At 37.8% G+C, this 26,417-nt stretch overlaps 1 protein-coding gene across 3 annotated transcripts in view; it reads left to right on the top strand.

Moving 5' to 3' along the window:
• Positions 1-26,417, top strand: part of LOC145981811 (platelet-activating factor acetylhydrolase-like) — a 183,965-nt gene that overhangs the window by 31,595 nt on the left and 125,953 nt on the right. The window contains exon 1 of one of the 3 annotated variants that reach the window (XM_083115239.1): positions 20,971-20,992. The exons of the other annotated variants lie outside the window; for them this stretch is intronic. The gene's annotated coding sequence lies outside the window, so the exon portion shown is untranslated. Of the gene's footprint in view, positions 1-20,970; positions 20,993-26,417 lie in introns of those variants that run through there. 3 annotated transcript variants of the gene reach the window in all.

The raw sequence follows: 26,417 nt of genomic DNA, 5'->3' as shown, positions 1-26,417 counted from the left end.
AATTTTAGACTTTGGAATTTCTCAAATGTTCTGGTTCCCGAAATGGGAAATCATTTGCCGAAGTCGGAATTGGGATGATATTTTTTCCTCGGTACCAGTACCGACTTTCCGAGATTCCACACACCCGAAGCTACGTATTACTGCAGAGTCTACTGCTGTATATCGGCTTCCAATTTTCATGACTGACAGGTTGAAACCAACAATTTCAGCGTCCTAGATCTCGAGAAAATTAATGAAGGGTTATCTATAAAATATTATTTAGCCCTGATCGCATTTTACGTCCCACTGCCACGCCCCCTTTCGTTTCTTTCGTATTATATTTCTTATTATAACTAACTAACTAACTAACTCTCTAGCCTTCTTAAACCCGAAGGATTATGGGTGCAGCAGCACAAGCCTTTCATCTGTCCCTATCCTGGGCAAGATTAATCCAATCTTTTCCACCTAAATAGATTTCCTTTAGGTCCATCTCAACGTTATCTCTCCATCTTCGTCTTGGCCTTCCTACAGGTCTCTTACCATCAGCTTTCGCAACAAGAATCCTGTAAACTCTTCTTTCCTCTCCCATTCGTGCCACATGGCCTCCCCACCTAAGTCTTCTTGATTTATTTATTCTAATAATATCTGGACATGAATACAAATTATGTAGTTAAAAATTATGTAACATTATCCACTCACCTGACCCCTCATTCCTTTTAGGTCCAAATATTTTTCTAACGATTTTATTTTCAAATACTCTTAATTTATTACCGTATTGTAATTTACCATAAAGTGTAGTGCAAAATAGGAATAAGATAAATGTGGGATATTCAACTTTCACATTTTTCATTTTATTTATGAAGAATATCTTACTTTCTTCTCCAAAAGGCAAATTTAGTTTGCCTTTCTCTTCTATGTATGTAGTAAAATAAGATTCTGTTTTAAAATATGTGCAATATGTAAAAATACTGCGTCGGTTGTGGAGTAGATTTCAATATTTATTTTACATATAAACACGACAGGAAAATGATGCATATTACGTATTTTATTTTGCGAAATATACACCTCATCTCATTAGCTTAGCGCGTTGATTGGTCTACTAAAATTCTCACCACTAGTCATGGTATCTAGATGAGACGAGACGAGACGAGACGGATCGAGACGAGGCATTGGCTCTGTCATGTCAAGTTTATATGCCGATCTCGTTCCCGATATCATCTCAAATTATAAGCATGCGTTTCGTTCTTGTCTGGACCCTCTCGAGCGTCGAAATATGAAGAAGACATATACAACAGGTCATCGTACAAATTTTCACAGCGTATATAGACGCTATCCATGTGAAGAAATTGTTCCGTGTAGACGCCATAGTTTTAGCACAACAACTTCCGGTCCATTTTCCTTTGGTGCAGTTTTAAAATATGTTGTAATTTTTTTTAGTTACAAAGCAACATTTTTCGACATTGTCACTATGATTAAACTAGAATTCGAAATCCAATTAGAAGAGAACATCCCACCCGAAAACAGTAGTATATTATAAAGCTATCCGAACACCTAATTTGGTATAATTATGTGTGTTCACAAATACAGGTTTAATGAGAACTTACGTAAAACTTCTACGTTTCTTCCTTCATCCAGAAATGACTAAGTATTCGTGGAACGAATTCCTGTCTCAAAACATTTCATCAAAAAGGTGAATGGCATTCTTCTGACCTTGAACTCTCTAACCATTTAGCCATAAGACGTCATTTCAACATTTTACAGTCAAACCGAAAGCAGAGATGTGGCATATTGCGTCAATAACCGAAAACATAGGGGAAGGCAGGAAGTGACACACAAAGAGAGAGAGAGAGAGAGAGAGAGAGAGAGAGAGAGAGAGAGAGAGAGAAAGAGAGAGAGAGAGAGAGAGAGAGATATTTTGTACGGCTACGAAACTAGAGGTTAAGCGTTCAAACCATTGGTAGGAAGAGACGGTGAGGAGAGAGGGGAAAGCTAAATAACACACACAGAGAGAAGGCGCGTCGAAAAATACAGTGAAGTTTAATTAGGTAGGCAGTTATCAGAAAAATATGAAATTCCAAACCCTTGCAAATGGACTTGGGCAACTGGTCTCCTAAATCGCACCACAGGGAGCTCAAATCGCACCGTTATTTGAAAGATTGAACATGTTTCAAAGGCTCAAATACTACAACATACAGTGCCGAGTTTTCTATAGAGCATGTTCATTTAGAGCCACGATAATTCCAAACATACGTGATATATCAGATCTTTAGTATTATAAATAACAAATTGAAAATGTTACTTTCTACAAAGTCGAATCTTGGTAGAGACTTAGCGAAATGCTAACTTATTTTCTTCTGCATTCCCTATAGTTTGTGCGTATAGGGGGCTAGATGTGAGCAGTACAGATCTTTGAAGATCTCTCGCTCTGGAATTGCTTTCGTTCTGTCGTGTCTTCGCGTAGGCAAGGGCTTATTCCGGGGAACTTTTCTAACCTTGAAGATTTTTCTGTCTCCATTCTAGACGTTGTGACTCTGTCGGTGTGTTTTTCAGGTGATTCTGGAGCAGGACAATTTCTCTAAAAGGGGTCATCGACAATCCGTTCATCTCGATTCTTCGGAATTCCATACTTTTTTACAACATGTATTTAATCCGATTTTTCCCTCCGTGTATTCAATAAAAGCATATGTCAAGTTCTCATATATCTATTCACCATATTCCCTTTTCATCTTCTCTCCCATATTTTCTTCTTACATTGCATTTGACTCTAGAAAAACAAGAGAACACAGAAATCGCACAGGTGCGATTTGGGCAGACGCGATGTGGTGCGATTCATGAACCCACGCCAGTTTGGAACAAAAAAAATTTCCTGACTCACTTCGTAAGCAAATCACAGTGCGAACATGGTTAAAATTAATCTAACAGAATTGACAAATGTGACAAATAACTAAAGTTTTAAAAATATACAGGGTGGCTCAATAAGTCACTTAACACCCCCAGTACAACGCCACTGCGGCATGGAACGTGAAAATGGCGATGACCAATCGTTATCAGGCCAAGGGGGAACCACATTGACGTCACCCGCATGGTCGGCAGCCATCTTGATGTCCGCCATCTTGAATTCAACTTCAGAAATTTAAATGGGAAGGGGGTCGTGCGACATATCAAAATGGGCTTGAATTTCACTCGTCTCTTATATCCTTATGAAAAGCTGCAAAAAAAAACACGAAGGACAGGTGTTTTCTTCAAATGAGCATACCTACAACGCCTATAACTTCACCAACAGCTACAACCATAGGCGTGCGCACGGGGGGCAAAGAGGGGCAATTGCCCCCCTAATCATGGACGTCCGCAGATTTTTCCCACGGAAGGACAAGCAAGGTATTATTTTTCCATGGGGCATATTACCCCGACAATAGTGTTGCCCCCTCAAAAAAACCACTTTAATTTGAAATTATCTCACATTATAAATTACTATGTCTGAAATCAAATTATACGTGTGAAATATATACTTTTATGTTGACATTAGATTTGTAAGGGGGAGGTGTGGCTATCCTTGCTCCCCCACCCCTTCCAGACATCCATGTCCGTCCTACATTATTGTACTTTCACCTAGAAATTTAGTGGAGAGGAATCTTACCCCCGTTATTAAACGATATTATACTCTTCAAGAAAATTAAGTATTTTCAAGCCGATTAAAGTTCAAAGCAACTAAGTGGGAAGGAGGTGCAGTGGCGAAACCACAGGGGTGCAATGGGTATTGTCTGTCCCCAACCTTGAACGGAAATCAATTCTAGGGGAGGGAAACATTGAGGTAAAAGAAAGCAAGTCTAGGAGAATCTAAGAGTAGAAGGACAAAATGATACTAAATATAGAATTAGTTTTCGCGTCTTTCTTGTATTATTTCTTCCAGACGGCCAAGAACACCTGCAGAGACACAGAGGGGCAATTACCCCCATCGATATCAAATTTTATACAAATAAAAATACATTTCGTAAAATTTTCTTGCTCGCTTCGCTCGCAGTTTCTCATTTTCTTACAGTCTTGTCAAATTCAGAACCGTAGTTAGGGGGCAGCGGGAGTTGGCCCTGGGATCTTATTCTTAATGAAGAAATTGTAAAAGAGGATTCCATGGTGCTCCACGAGAATTTTTGTGCCATATTAAATCAGTTTGCAAAAATTTGGATCTAAAAATTATATATATATATATATGTATATATGTAATGAAACTAAAACTATGAGATAAAATGAGGTTTAAATCTTTCATGTGAATTTTCATCAATGCTTTTGCCCCCCCCCCCCCCCCCCATCAGAGGTTGTGCGCACGCCTATGGTACAACTCACAGGCTGTGTACTTGGGGATGTCTGAGGTTCCAAATACAGATGCTTGATTGCACCAATATTCAGTACATTGGTTTTTAGACCAGTGGTACGATTTTAAAACTGGTGCGATTTAGGCAACTTTCCCCTATGTGTGTATAGAATGTTGGACACACACCTTTAGTACAAGTCATGTTCATATGTTATTTTCCCGTACGTGGTTTTTGACGCAAATTCGATTGCTGTATTTTTTATTACCTACTTCGTTCCTACTACTTAACTTTTCTATACTTTGAAAGTTGGTGGTTGACCAGCTTGGAATGAGCTTTTCTTTCCTGTTGCGAGAATATACTGGTCTCACTGTCCAAAATTTTCTTTTGTAAAATCAGTTCCTGAAATATTACAAAATTTAGCGTCGATTCCAACAATAACTTTACACGTACACTTTCTGCTCATATGCCAACGATCGTTTGCTATACGAGTAGTCCCATATTGTCTCTACCGAACAAGGGAGAATTTGTTCATCCATCCATCTCCTGGCACAGAGTCTACACCGACATATTTCTACGAATATATTGACTTTAGGGTTGTAAACGTACTTTTTCGTAAATTATACATGCTTTAACATGTAATTAATCACATCCACACCTATTCAAATAAAGGATTAAAGTAATTATTTTGGATTGTTTTTTTCAATTTTCAAATATGACGTCAAACCGGCTAGCTAGAAACACACTGCTCTCGTGTATACAAGCGTAGATTTGGTATTGTTCTAATTCCCCTGTGTAATTTACACCTCGTGTAATACTTCACAAATTAATTTACGAATGCAATGACATTATTCTCCATTGAACGTGACTTACACATACACTATAACAGAATATAATATCGCATAGTTATACCAACTCCATACTCTTAAGCCAAGATTATATATATATATGTATATATATATTTGAACTTCTATGTGCGAGCCGTTGGCTGTACGCACTACATGTTGATTCACATTGGTTATTCTTTTGACACATGTTTGAAAATATGAAACAAAAACAAACAAACAAACATATATATATATATATATATATATTGCGCAATGCTGGTTCCACAGTCCACGTATTATAAGCTAAGGTTACTTTGTGCGGTTTCTTCGCTCTTATCGGTATCCGCTATCGCCTTTCCTCGTCGTTCTCTCACTTCCCACAAATATCTCCCCACTCGTTGCACTATCTCACTTATGATTCCTCTTCTATCTTCTACCACTTCCATTATTTCCCTCCCCGTTACGTTCTTAACCCACTTGTCTCGCAAATCACGCGTAGAGGGGCAGGCAGATGCTCGTCCGTCTCTCCCTCCCCGCACAAAGAGCATATCGTTTCCCCTGCTTCATTTTTACTTGTTTCCAACCCCCTAGTCTGAACCATGCTAACCCTCCCCTTTATTTTTTGCGTACTAAATTTATGTATATTGCTTTGCCCCATTCCCTTGATTTCAGTTGGTTCCTTAGTGAAGTCTTCGTCTGGCAGTCGGCTAGTATTTCTTGTCTGTCTATGTCCAGCAGTCTATCTCTGATTTGGTTTTCTACTGATGTTACCTCCCGTTTCCCACACCCACCCTATCCCAATAGAGTACAACATGTTTTTATATCCCTCGCCCAGTTCCGTGTATTGTCTTCTTGCATTATCAGCAGGGACGTAGCTAAGTTGATCAGTTTGGGTGGGCCCAAAACCAAAACGTAAGATTATTTTTCTATCAAACCATTAACAATTAACAAGTTATTAATATAATGTTCCATTTAGGTGTGTGTGTGTGGGGGGGGGGTGTTTATATATATATATATATATATATATATATATATATATATATATTGTTGGAAGGGAACATTATTTTCTCCTGCATTGATTGATTGAGTTGGTTTATTTTATTTCGCTTTTATGCAGTTTTGACTAATTGCGAAGATGGGGATGAGTGGTGATATGATGAAATTGATGAAAGGACACTTACAAATACCCATGTCCAGGCCGGGATTCTAACCGGGACCGCTGGCGTGATCATAAACGGTTACGAAACCAGAGGCTCCAGGTTCGAACCTTGGACAGGTATTGTTGCATCATGTCTGTCCCATCGCAATTTCATCGGGTCTTCATTCAATCTCATCATCGCTTTTAACCCAAGAGGTAGAAATGAGGCGTAAAATAACCAAATAGAAATGATTGATTGATTTCATTTATTTTACTTCACTATTCTGGCACTTTTTGGCTAATCGTGAAGATGAGGAGGAGTTATGATAATATTGTTTGATTGATTGATTTGACTTATTTTACTTCATTTTTCTGCAATTTTTATCTAATCGCGATGATGGGTATGATGATGCTATAATGAAATTGATGAAAGGACACTGACAAATATCCATGTCCAGGTCGGGATTCGAACCCTGGACTCCAGGCGTTGCAGCGCGATGTGCTAACAACTCCTCCACGGAGGTCGGCATATGATAATATTACATCGATGAAAGGACCATCACAAAGGCCAAGATTCGAACCCGGGACACCTGGTGTTGTAGCGCAACCTGCTAACCACTCCACAATGGAGATGTCGGCCCAAATGGTAATGAAAATTAGAAAATGCCATCTTAAATTTGCAGGAACCGTGTTCATCACTCACGGATAGAAAATTTTCACCCTCACTAGAATAGGGAAATAACAGAAAATGCTTGAAAAGTAATTTGGGTCTTCATATCTCATGATTATATTATGTAAGTAACTATTATTCGCTATATAACTTCGGATTAATTTTATTTGTTTGCCTATTCAACTTTGCCACCTAAGCAGCTGCGGCAGCGTTTGCACTTGCGGGTGGACCGTCCTATTCTCTACATTTTCAGAGAAAGGCCTTTCCTGCAGGTCATCGACACAAGGGTTGTGTGGAGGAACCGCCTGGGGACTGGCAGCATCTTTGTCATTAGTCCCTGCGCCAGAAAAGGAACAGTCAGTAGAATTTTGTCTCTTGCAATTTGAAAAGCATGGGGATGTCCTTCTAGCACCATAAAATAATTAACCCAGAAAGTCCTAGCCACCTGCAGCTAAATCTCCCTGTTTGTGCTGTTTCGGCACTGCGGAATGGGGCCAGTACGGAGCCAAATGAAGAGAAGATGTCGCAAGCAGAAAGATGTTTGTGGGAGGGGGAGGGGTTAACCTGGCTAAGGCCCCTGGTGTGCAGGAAGGGAAAGTGTGTTTTCAAAAGGTCTCAGACTTTTCTGAAAGGGCCGGGTCATAAAATCATTAATGGCATTTCCTACCAATACATAGACTATGTTTGTCAACAAGCAAGTAAAGTCCGCCCGGCCAGAATGGACTTGAGGAAGCCCAGACTTTCCATCTCCAGTTCAAGGGGGGAAAAGCGGTGTTGCTACCGGTTGATACACACATAAACATTTTTGGGATCCAATGAACAGATGGTCACACTTTGAGGCATCTCCCTCCCCCAGCACAAACCGCTCTGTCTGCCAATTCTTTCAGTTGAGCGGCAATAGTGGCCGTGTTACACTATTTTCTTTTAGATAAAATGTCCAGTGATATTGGTAGTGAAGATTGGCTTGTCATTAGTTTCGAATATTTGTGTAATTTCGTGTGAATAAACTTTCAAGAAAAAATTAAAATATGCAGAATGAAAGTCTTGGAACCCCCTTACTCCTTCTTTGCATTTGCATAAATTCGACACTTCTTCCCAACATGCCTAAAACTAAAAGTAGCAATTAGCTTAAGAGTAAAATGTGATCGCCCAACTCCGCTCCCCCCCTCCCACTTAAATATAAGCAGCTTCTTAATTGAGTGTCATGTTATAATCCCACCTATCACATTGTAGAAGTAAAATTGTTCACGTAAAAATAGTTAGTACAATATATTGCATGTGGTGCGAGCGAATCGAGTAATAATAGTGGTTGAATGATTTGGTTTATTTTACTTCGCTTTTCTGCCACCTTCGGCTAATCGCGAAGATGAGGACGATTGATGATACGAAATTGATGTAGGGACACTCACCAAGAACATTAATGCCCTTGCCCGGATTCGAACCCGGGATTCCTGGCGTTGTGGTGCTCTGCGCTAAACCATTCCTCCACGGAGTTTGAAACGAAACATAAAAATGTAACAAATAAAATAATTACTGTAAATAATTCTATTTGGATGGAATTAACAATGGCTGTACAAATACATGCAGTGTTGCTAATACGAGTAGTATTGAAATTAATATTTTTACTCTTCATTTAAATATTTCATGTGGTATAAGTCTTGTTGTGTAAATAAATAAAACTAGTATTCCACCTGAGAATACCATAAATTGGTTTAAAAGTTGCACATTCTTCTGTGGCACATATGGGTCTTATACTAATGGTGCCATTATGGTGGTGATTACGAGAATAATGTATATTTCCGTGGCGGAGTGGTTAGCACGTGCTACGATGCCACAGGTCCAAGTATCCTTTGTGTCTCTCTTCATCAATTACAACTAATCATCACTCAACCACTTCGTCGCCATTAGCCAAAGTGGCAGGAAAGGAACGTCGAATAACTAAAAATGGAGATACAGTTAATGTATGGGTCTCTATTAATCTTTTTATATTCGTAAAAAAGGGGCACTTAATTTTTTTTTTGCCAATCTATGGAGCAACGTGCTTCCAACCTTTGAAAGATTGTATTTAATTTAATGCAATTTGCCGGCCCCGTGGCGGAGTGGTTAACATATCGCGCTGCGACGTCAGGGGTCCCGGGTTTGAATCCAGGCCTGGGCATGGATGTTTGTGTGTGTCCATTCATCAATTTCATGCTATCATCACTCATCCCTATCTTCGCAAATTAGCCAAAACTGGCACAAAGAGCGAAGTAAAATAAAGCGAATCAATCAATCATTCAATCAAAATTCCATCCAATTTATTGCATATCCCAGGTTTATCTCTATTTACCGTGACCAATTGAGCTTTCATTTCATTAATATTAAAACATTTTCAGTACCTATTTATGTCACAGTAGCAGGTAAAAAAGACAGGAGAGAGGGTTATACTTCGAGGGAGGGGGTAACCTTGAGTGGGCCAATCACAAAGCATGGCACTTGGAAAAGGGGACCCAAGATCAAACCGTGTTTCGAAAGAAATATATTGCTTGGGGGTTCCTGAAAATCAAATTCAAGAATAGTGTTTCAAACTGAAAGCAAAATTTACCAAAATACTATTTTGCAATATTTGTCATCAAAGTAAAATTTTCAGCAAATGTAGAATAGTTTGCCGGGGCCACATGAATGTTTCGGGGGGCCGGTGCCCCCGCGGCCCCCCCCTTAACGACGTCCCTGATTATCAGACAATGACCCTTCAGTGTCGTGTTACCCTCCCTTGCCAGCTGAAGTCAATACTTTAAAGTTCTCATTCGAGCTTGTACTGTCTCTCTGTTTAGACCTAGTTCTTTAAGTACCCCACAATTGGCAGTGCTTCTACTTACACACATCACTTTTTTATAAATTCTGTTTGGATGCTTGTGACTATGCTCCCCCCCAATTCAACCCCATAGTTCATGGTTCCTGTTACTATTGACTTGTACAAACTCTGAATCACCGAGAACGGCATTTGAGGTACTTTTCTTATGGTACGTATTACTTGATCTATTACGAGCTTTGCTTTGCTTTTCTTGTCTGTATATGTTGCGTCCAACTTCCAGTCATAGAAAATGTTACTACCAAGTATGTGAAACGCTTGACAGGTTCAATTACTTACCCACCCGTAATTCCATTTTTCTTGTTTGCTGAAAGTATACCCATTTTTGAAAGCTATGATTTTCGTTTTTTTAATGTTAACTGTCATTTTGTATTTTAGGCACCCTTCGTATATGCTATTTAGTCCCCTTTGCAGCCCCTCTATTGTCTCCGACATGATTACTATATCGTCCGCATACAAGAGTGTATATCTAGCTCCCCTATAGATGGGGTTGTGCCCTGCTCCCTTGGTATTTCGTTCGCCACCCATACATCCTTGTTTGGGAGGGTTGTAATGATGATACTCTGTGGCCATCGCATCTCACACAGAATTGTACGTTTTCATATATGGCTTGTAGCGCTCTTATCATGAGCGCCGACATTCCTTTTTCTTGCAGTTTCCCCCGCAAAATACCCCTGTGAACTTTGTCAAACGCCTTCTCGTAATTGATGAAGCACGTGTACAACTTATTTTTTATTCGCCCAAGGTTGAGTAGTCTGCGTGTTTACTCGATCTGATGACTTCAAGTGGGATCGTGTGAACCTAAGTGAACCTAACCCCGGAAATTCACATGGAAGTGTTGCATAATCCACATATGTAAAACAAAATAGAAATTGCAAAATTGATATCGAGCAGAGAAATGCTTATTATAATATTTTGATATTTCAATGCATGTATGGTTCACAATTTGCATATTTGAAGTTTATCACTTCAAAAGATTTGGATTTATTGAATTTAGACGGAATTGTAAGTTGTCTAATGTGTAATGCGCAATCACGCTTCAGGATTACATATTTAATGTATTATGCAACTATTTTACATAATTAGTACCACACGTTAAAGAATATGTGCTAAGGAAAGTTTCGTAACTCAAAGGGAAGTATAAGTTGTTAAATTAGTGTATTTTCCTTCCTAGTTCAACCCTAAAAACAATACAATGCAGATATGTGATTCATATCTGTTAGGTCTTGATGTGGCAAATTAGTCCATTGGTATGGTTTCTTGCTTTGTAATCTGAAGGTTGTAAAATCGAATCCGATAGTGGAAACTTTTTCCTTTTCTTAATTTCATTTTGTTGATTGTGATATTGTGAAATATTCATGATTCACTATAGTACCTCCCCGTCGTCGTCTTGAAATCAAGGGGTCCTGGGTTCAATACCCGGCGGAGGCACATAGTGGTTCGGATCCCACTTTAAACTGTAGGTCCAGTCCCGATTAGCCTTACTGTGCACATAAAGTGGACTTAAAACACCAACTCAATTCAATCCAATTCTTGAATTCAATTTTTCAACTTTAGAAATTAAATTATAAATGATTTTACACATTTTCTGTTGTACCATAATTTAATTGTGATTCATCTATTGCCTCATTAAATTAAAAAAATTGATGTGACTTGTTTACAGTATTTAAGAAGTTTAAAAGCGATCATTACATCTATCCAATTCCTTTCGGGTTATACGATAACCTTAAGAACAACTGTATTAGATACAGTCTAACATCAAGACTTAATCAAGATTATCTGGAAACTTCATTTTCCCCAAATAAGAGCATTTTGTGACTGAGCGACCTACATACATGTACACACGTTTGTACTCGTGTATGTGTTTGCACAAGCACATACTCGGTTTTTTGTGATTTTTAAATCACATCAAAGTGGGAGCACATACCCATCAGGTTCTCAGCCTAGTTCTAGTGTTCTAAAAATTTTAAAAAAATGAGTAGATACTATTTTTTATTTATACGAAGCACAAAATTGCACAACTTTGAAATACCAATTTCTGCCTTGATCCCTGGGTAACCCCTCTATGGGTTTGAATAAATAGTATATACAGGCATTAAAATGGAGTGTCAAGTGTTCGAATTGAACTAGAGGCTCCAGGGAATCCCCCCCTCTAATTTGATTTACACCCAGGAAGTCCCCTTAAGAATATGTGTACTATCTTAGAGGAAACCCATTATGAAGGGTCGGTTGTGGACATTTGTCTCCAACGACGAGCTATTTACCTTGAACAGTGAGTAAAATATAGACCACGATCTGCAACCATCCACTTCTGAAGAGGTTTTTGGAATGTAAGTGAGCTAGTGCGGTTCCTTGCGTTGCCGTATCGACCATTTACTTTTTAAATTCATCAATAATTTTCAGTAATAGAAATTAATTTAAGATGAGAAAGTGCGCTGCTGGCATACGATTATTTTTTTGTGGAAATAATGGAACTACAAATTATATGTATACACACACAGGGCTTTGTATTTTCAAAATAAACAATGATTCTCAGGTTTTAATAAATATACCTTAAAGGTTACGCTTTATTTCTGTTTATTGTAATGAACCTGTCTGAATTTACTTCTATTAAGTCGATCAAAACACTTTAAAATATCTAAATATTGAAAAAGTAAATCCTTTTGTTCAATTCTTATTTGATAGGTATATATTACCACTACTACATTTATTCATTGGTTACTATGTATGGGTGTAAATATGGGCATATTAATTACTGTCATTAAAACAATTCATGTTTTCCATATGTAATGCTTTATGATTTATGATTTGCTTTATTTTACTTCGCCTTTTGTGCCACTTTTGGCTAATTTACGAAGATGGGGATGAGTGATGATATGATGAAATTGATGAATGGACACTCACAAATATCCATACCCAGGCCAGGATTCGAACCCGGGACCCCTGGCGTCGTAGCGCGATGTGCTAACCACTCCGCCACAGGGGCCGGCCCATATGTAATGCAGGAGATGACGTTTTTAATTCAAGTACAGGATAATTTCGCCTATAATCATGGGCGTATTTAAGGGGAGAGTTCAACGGGTCCAACCCCCCGCCCCCTTGGTTCAGTAAAATTACCGGATTACCTGTTCTATCCGCTATGCGCAGAGACTTGTTCGTAAAGATTTCTTCAGAATTATTTTGTTCTCATAAATTACAAGCATATAGAACGGTATACGGAATGGAAACAAATTAATTCCACGCACCAAATGGGACTGCAAAGCAAATGTCTGCAATTTCCTGATAGTTTCGGAAATTCTCTGGAAAATACTCAAAAAACTCCTGAAATTTCACAAATTCTATAATGCCACATGTAATTTCTGCCCGAAGAAGCTGCTTGTGAACTTATAGCACGAACATTATAATTTAATTATAAGTTCCTCATATGGTTTGTTACTATTCAAGATTTAACTATTCCTCAGGTTACAATTTCTTGATAATTTGAAATTTCCCAACTGTTTGATAATCCCGAAAGTCGATAAACCATTTTCCAAACTCCAGATCGGAATGGGGAACTTGTGCCTATTGGAGATTGTAACTGCATCTGGGTTAGCTTCAGCTATTAGTACTTCTACTCTCTCTGGGTTGAGTTGGTGTGGATTTAGAAAAATGGTTGGTAAATAATATGATGGTGCTGATGGGTTGTAGAATTAAGGGGGTGAGATAGATAGATAATTTCAGAGAAGTGTCCAAAAGCAATTTTCGTACATTGTTCAGCACATATTTAAACCCTGGCTATTGCTCATTTGTGTGGAATTTCTGCGATATTGAGACTGTCAAATCAGTTATAATTTTCCCCTTTCGAGTCTTCTCAAAGGAGCAGCCCCCGTGATTAGCAGGTCCCGGGTTCGAAACCCGGAATAGGCATGGGCGTTTGCGGGTGTCCATTCATAAATTTTATCATCCCAATCTTCTGAAATTAGCCAAAAGTGAAGTAAAATAATGCAAATCAATCAATCAATCTTCTCAAAGTAATATGATTGTAAAAAGTGCAGTGCAGGGAAGTTCTGTAACGTTCTCAAGTAGTTTGACACAATACTCAGTAGGGTGACTTATGAAATCGTATACACTAATAGTAGGAACTTTACTGTTGTCCATTTTTGGACCATTTTGTAGTAGAAATGAACCCAAGTTTCTCTGAACACAGTCAACACATTGAAAAATTGCAACAACTTATTCCAACATGAAATTCCTATTCCTCATTAATTGGAACAGTGTATTAAAATGTTGGATGGCTTGGTTGATATTTTTTACATTTTCAAATCTGAATGAAAAATTTGCAAACAGTAATTGAAAAGAAATGTCCAGGGTCTGAATTGTAGGCAGTTGAAAATTGTGACAAGCTCTTTATACTAAAATATGAGCAAATTGTTGGTGATCTTGGCTACACTGCCAGTTTCGTCTTCAACACCTGAGAAGATGTGTTTAACATTAAGGAGGTTGAAATAATATCCTCGCAATTCAACGGGAGATCCTCGACTAATAGACCTTTCATTGTTAAGTGTACATACACACGAATATTAAAATAACACCGATGATGTTATTTTCAATTTTGTAGCAAGGAGGAAATACTAATTCTAACATTGTAATTCTTTTTTAAAGAGAAGCTGGGATTAGCTTTTTCAAAAGCATTTTCTGCTCATTTTTTGTAGAAAAGTTAGAAGCTCGTACACAGACTAAATTTAATAAATGTGTGACCTTTCATGTGGTGGCAGAGTGGATTTTGATAGCCAGATTATACCTAGGGACGTTGTCCCGGATTTTCAGGGACAATCCCGGAATGGTATCATTTTGTCCCGGTGTTCCGAATAGTTTCTTCGGGATACACAAATATCTTGGAATCGGCTTGGAAAGAAGAAATAATTAAGACTATACTTTCCTGAACTTTATATATATTTAAATGCGTAGACGTAATTTTAAAATGCTCCTCAGGAGTGCTGAATTTCAGTTACGATTCTTTTCCATCGTATTTTAACCTGCTTACTACAAAGAGCCCGTGCTTGGGTGCCTTTCTGTTCTACCCCCGCTCCCTAACCAGCTATCGGGCAGTATTGTCCAGGATTTTCACTAATGAACCGAAAGTTGAACCCTCCCCTCCTTACGTGAGCTATATATACGCCTATGCCTATAGTGGATACATGTTGATGTTTACAGATGCCAATCTATTCATTTTTCCTCTATTTGTTGTCTTCCTTATTTGCCCATAGTGCAGAAAACTTGTAATTGCTACATTTCTAGCTGAATTTCAAACATTATTTAAGTCTAGTAACTGTTGAACATTTTCTATTTCGTTAAAAGTGCCCTACATTTTAAAATTATGTCAAGATTTTTTAAAAATTGCTTAGAAAGCACTCATGATGCGAATATTTTTCCACGTGTGCGGGTGTATTTATGCCATACAAGAGATTGAGGCGTCAATTGGTTGTTGTCATACTTTCTTAGCTTACCCCGTACGGCATTTGTTTATTTTGCAATAGACACCTGAACGTCAACGAACTGCATGATATATCAGATTTCTAGTTGTCATGTTTGGACCCTTGCCTAAGGATTGTAGGTTCACTGCATACGGAAGTGCTTCACAAACTCTACAACCCAGACAGTTTCATTCTTATATTAGGCGATAAGTTTTGCATCACGAATTCCGTGTCACTTTCCGATTAAAAGGATCATTTACAGGCGAAAGTGTTCGTACGTTCGTTCTACATGTGCTTCAAGAGCCCTGTGATTTCCTTTCCACATGGATACAGAAGATAAACTCTAATCTCGGAATCTACATAATAGAGCACAAAGCAAGGCATGGCTTCTGTTCTATGATTTTATGTAACAACTTCAAGAATCCCATTTTTAACTGCTCCATATATTTATTTAAAATCGTGAATTCTAAATAAATTCATTTTATATCAGGATACCAAAAGTGGCCGCGATTAGTGGAGAGTAGGGAGGAGGCAACTTCCCCCACTTGTTACCACTTCCCCCTAATATTATTGCCTCTTAATGCTAAGCCTTGTCGACAAGGGAAAGTAAACTGTTCTTGTACGTACAGACAATATTTGGTACTCCACACATCGACATGGACCCAGGGGTGCCAATCCCCCCCAAGGCCAATGGCGCATCCCCCCAAATCATTTCATGCATCCCCCCGAATCATATCATTCGCGCCCTCAAACCATATCGTAATCCCCACAAAGTATTTAATTACGACAGTGTGTCTACCGAAAGTAACTTTTTCCTTAGCTTTACTGAACACTATACTTGATCTGCCCCTCCCTCTAAACACTCAAGACCACCTCTAAAATCGTTCATCATAATCGAGAATATCGCTTGTCTTGTAATGCAGCTATAGTATAAAAACTTCTAATTCACCTCATTAAAGCGCCAAACACGTATTGTAGCAACACAAGATTCCGAGCGAAGCGAGCAAAAAAAAATTACATCCATTTCCTTGCGGGCTTTCAAGAATATTAATTTAATATGATGTCAATACTTTCTTAGTCTTTTCCCGCTTCTCCTTTGGCACGTTCGGGGTGGAAAACGTGTGGATACCATATCGCTAAATACAGTCTCCAAAATGTAATGTTCGAACTCTCTCTCCTCTTCAAGAAATCCTTTGACAATCTAAGATTTAACACTTTATCAATGGCTTTCTATCTCCCCCTTTAAATTTAATACTCGATTAATTTTAGACTTACTGTTAATATTGAAGAGTGGATATTGCGTCCTCCAAAAAATTAATTCTGTCTCCACACCAGAATTTCCGCAACAGTCTAAGACAATAGCAATACACAAGAATTGGATACCCCCTTCAATTTAATGCTCAATCCCCCTCAATCCTCTCCATAATCTAAGACCTAGAGTTGGATACTGTCCCCCCAAAATTTAATTCAGAACTCCCCCCCAGAACCCACATGTCAATTAAGGCCTAATATATAAAAGTTGGATAGCTCCCTCGCCCCCCACCTTCGATAATACCCTTAAACACTTTCTTTTCTTCATCTAATGGATTAAATATGGTGCATTTAAGGTAAAAAAATCTTTACATATATTTTGGAAAAATATATAAATGTTGAATTTTATATTATTTGAAGAAAAAATCCCCCCCTAAAAAATCTCTATTTCGTAACTTGCGCCATAATCCCCCCTGTGGGCACCCCTGCATGAACCCCCAACTGACAATGATCAATGCCTTATTGTACATGCACGGTGTTTTCACCTCTTCCTGACAGTCTTGCCACTTTCAAATTTACAGCCTACGTATAATAACAACAGCAAAAGCAGAGCCTCCCCGATGGCGCAGTGGTATCGACCTTCGTGGCGGAGTGGTTAGCAGAGCGCGCTATTTGTGTTTGTCCAAATGAGAAAACTGAGAATATTGTAAAAATTAATAAGTGTAAAATTTGAGAAAATGTGAATGACGGGGTATACCACCGCGTAGGGGTATTCCTTTATAAAAAAAGAAAGTGGTAACGTCGTCGCCTTGTAATCAAGGGGTCCCGGGTTCGATTTCCGGTGGAGGCACATAGTGGTTCGCATTCGGAATTAAACTGTAGGTCCAGTTCTTATTAACCTTTCTGTGCGTAAAGTGGACTTAAAACACCAAATCAATCAAAACAGCAAAACCAGTATTAACTATTCAGCTGCTTCATGCATGCCGTTTTGAAAGTTTTTATGGAGAGATGGAAGCCTGGAGCATCATTCAATTGTAGAAGTGAATAAAGAAGCGATGTTTGTTCTAAAGATACCTCTTTTGCTACTGGGGCATGCACTATAATATATATATTATTAACATCAAAGCGATTCTGGCATTAAATGTTTTTATTTTCTGTATGTATTTTCGAGATACCAATAACAGAGTTTTGTAAAACGGTGTATAATAGAAGAGAAAGAGTATCTGCTCCAAGTTTTGTGGACATTACTAATATGTAAATCATGTGGGGTTAGATCTGACTATATCTAAAACGATATATTGGATCCAAGGTCTTGGTCCACAATGTGAAAAAGGAATTCTGCACCATTAAACATATTTACTGATTTTCTAAACGTAATAAGAGTTGGATCGTAGTAGTGGAATCTGAGCCCTTGATCATATATATATGCATCGAGCATTTTGTGACGCAGTGAATTTAGAGATTTTGAACATTTAATAGCTGCTCAGTGCCTTCAAGAAGTGAGAAAGTATTGCGTTTGAGTCAAAGAGATCAATATATTTGTAGGTAACGGACGAAAAATTACAATATATAAGTGACATATACACAATATACACAATAAAAATTTAAACAAGCATAGTACATGATAAAACATAATAAGAAGAACAATTTTCTTGGAAATAAAAGAATTACAAATTTTAAAAAATAAAAATTTACAATACAATCACTTGCACTAAACCACACGTAACTAACTAACTCTCTAGCCTTCTTAAACCCGATGGTTCATGGGTGCAGCAACACAGGCCTTCCATCTGTTCCTATCCTGAGCAAGATCTATTGTACTCTTTTCCATCCCTACCGATTTCCTTTACGTCCTTCTCAACGTTGTCCCTCCATCTTCGTCTTGTCTCCGTGGTCCTAATAAACTACGCGCTATATATTATAAGATCTTAAACCTTAAACCTTTAAGCATATTAAGGTTTATGATTTTATCATGTAGGCTACTATGCTTTACTAAACCACACGTAAGTTGTAAAATTACACATGTTATCTGAATAATAAAAGGCCATTAACCTCTAGCATTTTATGATCGTATTGTGATACTGTATAAGAAATTGCAGAGCATTTATTTCTGAGTGCGTAGTGACGAGTCTAGAGTACTTTTAGATAATAAGTAGGGAATATGAAGTTTTCCATCAATTAATTTGCAAATAAAATTGAAATCGTTAGCATTTCTTCTGTCCAAGAGGCTCGAAATATAAAGTTTACCTAAAAAAAATTATAATGAGCCTTATGTCATGCTATACCACATTTTCTTACAAAACTTTGTCTGGAGTATATTTGGAGAGTAAAATACTAAACACGTAGCGATTTTAAAGTATTAGTTGGTCTACAATTTGGAATAAGAACTTATAAAATATAGCGCGTAGTTTATTAGGACGACTGAGACAAATCCCCATTATATTTAAAGGTTGGGGTCAAAAATAAGAATTTTTAGGATAGCGGAGTTAGGAAAATACACTTTGGCTTGTTCGTGTTTTGATATATGGTTTTTATTTCATTTTTCTTAACTAAATTGTTTTAGTTTGTCACTCTTACCTTCATTGTTCTTATCTGACAAAATTGCCTATATTATTCCTTCCTCAACTATCAATATTTCCATTTCTTATTGATAGGATTATATACAGGGTGTTCAGACTAAAAGTAAACAAAAATACACACATATATTTGAGCATCTGTAATGTTCATGAACATTCTTCTCTCATTTTTGTTCAAAGTAAGTTATAAAGTTTTTATGTACGCTGGTACTACACATCAATGTTTGCACTATTTGTAGATCGACAGATATCCAAACCCAAATGGTGAACTTTAATGAAGCATCATGGTAAAATGTCTAATAGTTTCAAATCTGGAGATCTCGGTGGCCGTCGTGTTAAAAGCAGTTCGCAAACTGTTTCTGCGCATGCGTGACCCAACAGCATTATTGATCGTGCAAGTGGACTACTGAAATCTGAAATCGATGGTCTATCGATTGAGCTTCACTACGAGACAATACAAGGAGTAGTTCTCGCATTATAAGCATTTATTTTTGTATACCTCTAGGCCGGACATCCTGTATATCATAACGCAAGTATGAATTTCCTTAGGCAAGAATTTAAGGAAAATGAAAGTGTTCGTTCTTCAAAGAATTAAAATTATGATTTCTCTGACTCTTTATATGAAATTACAACTGTATTGCTATTAATATATCGTCGTGTGAGAACCAGTAGACAAGAACGTAACTTCAATTTAAAGAGTGTACTGGAGAGAGGGAAGTAATGCATTTTTAGGAATATGCCTGACTCTTAAAAATTGATTGATTTGGTTTAATTCATTTTACATTTCTGCTAATCGTGACGATGAGGATGAGTGATGATATGATGAAACTGATGAAGGAAGACTCACAAAGAACATCCATTCCCATGCCGGGATTCGAATCCGGGACCTGTGCTAACCACTCCGCCACGGAGGACAGTTAACTCTTAAGAAGAGTCAGTAAATTGGCTATACGTGACTCCACCTTATGGGTAAAGATTAGAAGCGAATATATCTTGATCTGACTCCAAAAGCTTTTCAGAGGAGTTTATTTAAACAAAACTGAAAACAGCATTTTTGGGGTTACGTTCCTCTGGTTCTCATACGACAAATTAAGTTTTACTTGTTTTGTGTAAAAGTCGACATGATAAATTTTTAAGCCTCTTTGGCTCCATCTAGAGCTTAGCTCCCTCGGCCGTTGGCCGGTCATTCCACCGTTCCTGTTTACAGTAACAATCGGTAAATACGTATAATAATATATAATTAAAAGAAGCCGAAGAGCCGTTGTTTTTCTTGCTTTGTTCTTCCTGAGATCGAGTCAGTGCATGCAAGACTTCTCAATGCTCCTCTATGACTCTTCTGGTCGCTAACATTCCAACTGAAATAGTCAATGCTAATCACAAACATAACATTAACCCCATTTGCACCCTCCATTCTTTGTTAATGCATATACCCAAACAATTCGTCGTAGGAAACGATATTGTGAGAATCAAGTTCAGCGTTCTGTTCTTCTCTTCTACACTCAATTCTATGTTTGAGGAAAACATATTTACCCCAAAATTGGCAGTTTCTTGTTTTCTTAGGGTCGCTAATTGTGATAAGTGACTGTTGAAACTCTAATATCACAGTTTTCCTTCGGTAATTTCCCCCTTTTAGCTGGCGTTTTTTCCCATACAGAATAGTTCTTTGTAAGTCGCAGGGAAAATAAAACCTTTACTTGATTGAGAAATAAAACTACCTCCCGTCTTCATTGTGTGTGTTGCTGACGAACGCTTAACATGCAAATTTACCAGGTAGCGTCAGTCGGACAATTACTCATTCGCTTTCCTCCTCAAAGGGCAGAGGCAAGGGCTGGGTTACCTCACAAAAACACACGAGAACAATGACAAGATGCTCAGTCACTACTCTTCACTCACCCAGTCACGCAATTTTTACCTGAGCCACGAACGTTGCAGATTTTTTGGTAAGTCATTTTCTGTTCCTGCAGAAAATAATATATTATTCCATAGTTATTAATAAAATCGCTCAAAACTAATTAACACGAAGTCTACTTGGATTGAATGCCACAAAGGTCAATCAGTGTTTCAAGTGTGAATCTCAGACATTGGAATATTTCCACTGTTACTAGTGTTTAATTTCTTTCTTATTCCTCCTATATTGTTTTTCTCTTTTTGAGAAGCTACTATTTCCAGAAATATAAATTAGTTATAATTCTAAGGGAATTAGAATAACTTTTCAGGATGGCACCCAAACATCAATCTTTCTTCTACACAGTGCACACTTGAGTACACCATTTTTGCAGATAAGGAAGACTTGTACCACACCGTTCTGGAGGGGGAGGAGGAGGGGTTCTGTGTACTGTCCGTCCACATGTCTTTGTCATTATCACTACATCATTTCACGATTTATCCTTCTCGTCGTCATTTACCACTCGAATATAAACACATATTTTACTGCCACTGCAATGTATGTAATGAACCTACGTATGTTTTATGTTAAAATTCTTCTTCTGCCCTTTTTATTTAGATCACTGAACATTTATCTTCATTCCTTTCATTTAGAAAAGTCGCACAAGCATTTGCTTTCAAGACGAATATGCCTTGTTCCTTTACAAGTTAATCAAACTCAACTATTGTTTAAAGGCATGACAAGGAATTATGACGGAGAATCTCTCTTAATTTAAAAATAAAATAGAGGCTGCCGGCCTCTTTGTAGTGCAGTGGCTAGCATCGTTTGTCAAATCCAGGGAACCTGGGATGGGTTTGACAAATTATATATTTCATCAGTTCATCCTTCATCCTCATTATCACGATTAACTCAAGAAGTAAAAAAGAATGTTAAAATATCTAAAATGAAAGTAGAAATGTGAAATAAGATGTCGGGTTTCTATGAGGGAATGATCTTCAGTTTCACGTGAAATGTATATTTATTTGCATCTGTCAAAATGCTTGCAAATATTTGAAATTGGTTACCAGGTTATGGACTTCTACTCACGCTACAGTTATAAGCAGGTCATTACATTCATTATTAAGGTATGTATATTCAGAATATTGAAAATATAAAATCATTATTAAGAATAGAAAACAAGGCAAATATTTTAAGTGCTAAGGAACCTTTTAAACAATAATCAACTTTGATTAACTTGTAAAGGAACAAGGCATATTCGTCTTGAAAGCAAATGCTTGTGCGACTTTTCTAAATGGAAGGAATGAAGATAAATGTTCAGTGATCTAAAGAAAAAGGACAGAAGAAGAATTGTAACATAAAACATAGGTTCATTACATACATTGCAGCAGTGGCGTAGCAACATAACGCGAGGCCCTGGGAGAGATTAGAACTCCATCCGTTTAAAGATTTCTCAATCGGTACAAAATCTTCAGGAATACGTCAGCAATTTATCATAAGTATTTAAACAATTACAATAAATTACTGACGGAAATTATATTTAATAATTTCACTCACCCTAAAAGCGTCTTTCTCTGTTTTCCGGGAGCTGAAATCTGAAGCTCTAGAACAGGCCCGAAACCAGCGGAGGGGTTATGGGGGCCATGGCCCCTCGAATTTTGAAATATTATAATGTGAAGATATAGAAACCAACGAAAATAACATTGACGATTTTTCAGATTGTGCAAGAATTTCGATTTCTTCTTTGCTTATATGGGTGAGTTGTTGGGAAGAGAGGCAGGCTCCAGAAGTCTGCAGTCCGGAAAATTGAGTAATTTTTGTGATGCAAGTCTACAAGACATTCAGATTTAGTCGGGATAGTCCATTCTTTTTAATCCCTGTCCCAACTTTTTTCAAACTGCAGTCGTGTTGCGATTTTTTTTGTTAGCTCACAATTAGAGATGTTCAACATTTTAGTAATCATTGCTAATACGTATCATTCAATTTAAATTTATTTTCTAACCAAACAATTATCGTGGCTGTTCAGTAGTGCAGGTACAAGATTTTTTTTGAAAAATGAAAACAATATTAATTTACAAAACACAGTGCGATTCGAATACTCCTGAGAATTGAATGTAAACAATAAGCACAAAGCTGTACGCCATGTGACAACCTTTGTCTGTAAGCGACTGTGTTGCCGATTGTCGGATAGGGAGGTTTTACGGTGAATTAATTTTTTCTGTTACTTTGGACCATAACATTGCAACTCTACAATTGTAAAGCCAATAGCAAAGGCAGTAGTAGGTAAATTGTTCACTATTTTCTTTATGTTTTTACTCTGTAGACATCTTGTGTTGTTCTAAGGGATGAAATTCTGTTGATGCGAAGCTGATGATGAAGAGGTACAAAGCGTATCTGTACATACTACCATAACATTGGTGGTCACATCTAGTACTCCAACAGCATTTCGCTGATTACCGTGACGGAGTGTTAACACAGCGCGCTACGACGACATGGGTCACGGGTTCGAATCCCGGCTGGGCATGGATGTTCTTTGTTCCTTTATCAATTTCATCATATTATCACTCATCTTCATTGTCGCAATTAGACAAAAGTGTCAGAAAATCGACGTAAACTAACCTAACTCAATCAATCCAACATCATTTCGGATCTTCCTTTGTTCCATATTTTCGGATCTGCCCTCCACCCCCTTAAAACATCCTGGGTACAAGCCTGCTGTAGGAAGGAAGGAAACAAATCAAGCTTCGTGGCAGTTGGAGGTGCTTTATTGTTAACTTATTAAAATCGGGAGTCAAGTCAAGAGAAAAAATAAAATACAAGACAAAATGCTTTTTATTCAAGAAGAGATTAAATGGGAAAAAATGTCCAAGCAAGTTATCGTGAATTTTTGGGTAAATGTTTCACATGAGAAATACGACGAAAATTTTTACTTTTTTCTGGCCCCCTTAGGCTTAGGGCCCGCCTGCCTGTATGTTACGCCCCTGACTGACGGATTCATTCAAATTTTCACGTTTAACCAGAATTTAAAACAAGATAAAAACGGGATGTTTTAATTTTATTGCCCACAAATTAGCCTTTTCCAAATTTTTCTCACTTCTATTTATTACATTTTTCGAATCAACACATGAGACATGAGGCCCCTTTAGACATGAGGCTCCGGGCGGTCGCCCATTCCGCCCATCACTGCATTGCAGTTCCAGTTTCAGATCAGTCAGATGCCAGGAATTATGTGTGCTTCCTGAACAAGTTTACTTTTCAAAATCTAATGCAAAATATTTATGTGACTTTTAATTATATTGTTTTCGAAGGAATAAAAATTATTTCTGGCAACTACGAAAATTTGTCAGGGATGTTAGTGTTTTCTTAGGTGTTTCTGTTTTGACACGTGGTCAGAAGAGAGGATGTTGAATTTGAAACACTCTACCAGGACGGGGAAGACTGCCAAGAGGGCGTTGGTAATTTTTCATCCATAATTTTCGATCTGGCCACCGAAGGTCCCAGGATCAAGTCCCGACCTGTAGACATGGGTGTTATTTGTAATTGTCGCTTCATGGATTTCACACAACCATCAGTCACCCTCATGATTACAATAGCAACAAAAATACAATACAATAAGGTGCTCCCTTGAACGATGCAAATAAAGAAAAATAGTTGATTGCATAGAAATGCAGAGCAAAATTATTTCAGCGTCGTCTATGTGTTTGCTTGCAATACCATAAACCATTTTGTGCCTTCAAGGGAAAAGTTATCTTGCGAAAAGAAAGTTCGAAATGTATATTCGGCATTGTTTACTTCTCTATTCTGTTAGGTTATTTACAAATCATTACTATCAATATAATAGACCGTCACGATAAAGCATTACCTATTCATCGAAGCACTAACATGTATTTCCTATTTATCATTAATGAATTACTTATTAAATAATACGTAGTGATAAACTTTGATGTGAGTTAAGGAAGCGGTTGCGGCGAGAACATAGAGCGCAATAACATTTTTACTAAACCTATTTACTTGCAATACGAAAACAATATTAATTTAATGGTGCTCCAATATTTTCACGGAGTTTGTGACGTTGCAATATTTTCTGATTTAGCTAGTTTGGCGCCTCCTTTGCCTCAGCGCCAAGGGCGACTCCCCCCTCTGTCTGTCCATATATATATATATATATATATATATATATATATATATGACCTATTACTCTCTTTACAAGTACACAAAACTTTCAAGTTAATTATAGAAGTAAAACTAAACTTCGGGAATAATTTTCTTAATCCGAAATATAATCTAAAGAATTGCATATTTTTTTAAGTTTATGAAACAAACAAGAAACTTAACAGTAAGAAGGGAAAGTCTACCAATGTTAGAAATTTCATTTTGTCTACCAACTTTGAACAATAAATAATATTATTTAGCCGAATTTGAAACACCTAAGTATTCCTATGCTGTATGGGAGACCGGGATGAGTTGACGACGATCTTATGTTTAAATTTCTGCAGCTTAAAAATTACTATCTACATCTATTGATGAAATGCTATGAGAAATGCCTGTAGTTTTCTCGACCACGATGAATTTTTATTACATCATGCTCCTAAAACTTGTAAAGTTATTGTTTGTTTTTTCGAAAGGTGTCAGTATTTTCAATTCACCCCTATATGTGGTGACTTGACTATATGTGCGTGGCCAGTTGACAATATGAGTAATTTTACCCCTCATATGGTTTGGAATATTTTACTTCAAACAATATACAAGGTGCGGCAGAATTCATTAGACAGTTTGAAATTAACGCCATTCACGTCTGCCGATAGATAGCGCGCTCTTTCACTTGTTATTTAGTGAAGCAGCTCAAAGCCTTCAGTAGACATGGAGGTCTGGTCAAGTGAGCACAACACGGCAGACAATTTTAACTTGGGTGAAGACCTTCAGAACCATCGCATCTGCTAACAGCAAGAAGCGCCCCGGCCGTCCACGTGCTGTACGGACACCTGAAAATGTGGGGAGGGTGAGAGTGGCTGTGTTGTCTAGTCCGCGACGTTCAGCTCGTCGACATTCACTGGCTCTGGCCATCTCAGATAAAAGTGTGCGGTGAATGTTACACATGAACTTGCATTTTCATCCATATAAAATTCAATTGGTGCATGAGCTACGTCCTCAAGATTTGAATGGTCGGAGAGACTTTTGTGTAAGGCTACTGGAAATGATGAACGAGCAACCACGATTTCTGCGGAACTTCATCTCATCCGATGAAGCTCATTTCCATCTCAGCGGATATGTTAACAAACAGAACTTCCGGTACTGGTCAGATGAAAACCCACGCTTGCTGTATCAGTCATCATTACACAGCCAGAAAGTGACCGTATGATGTGGAGTGAGTCAGTTTGGCATTCTTGGGCTTTACTTTATTGAGGACAATAATGGGCTGGCAGTTACGGTAACGTCTGCTCGGTATGTGTCCATGCTGAATAAATTCTTGCTCCACGAACTCT

This window comes from Lepisma saccharinum, chromosome 30 (genome assembly GCF_977018435.1).
Source record: "Lepisma saccharinum chromosome 30, izLepSacc3.1, whole genome shotgun sequence".
Classification (NCBI taxonomy): Eukaryota; Metazoa; Arthropoda; class Insecta; order Zygentoma; family Lepismatidae; genus Lepisma; species Lepisma saccharinum.
The sequence above is the reverse complement of the archived record's forward strand: the minus strand, read 5'-3'. Positions and strand labels throughout refer to the sequence as shown.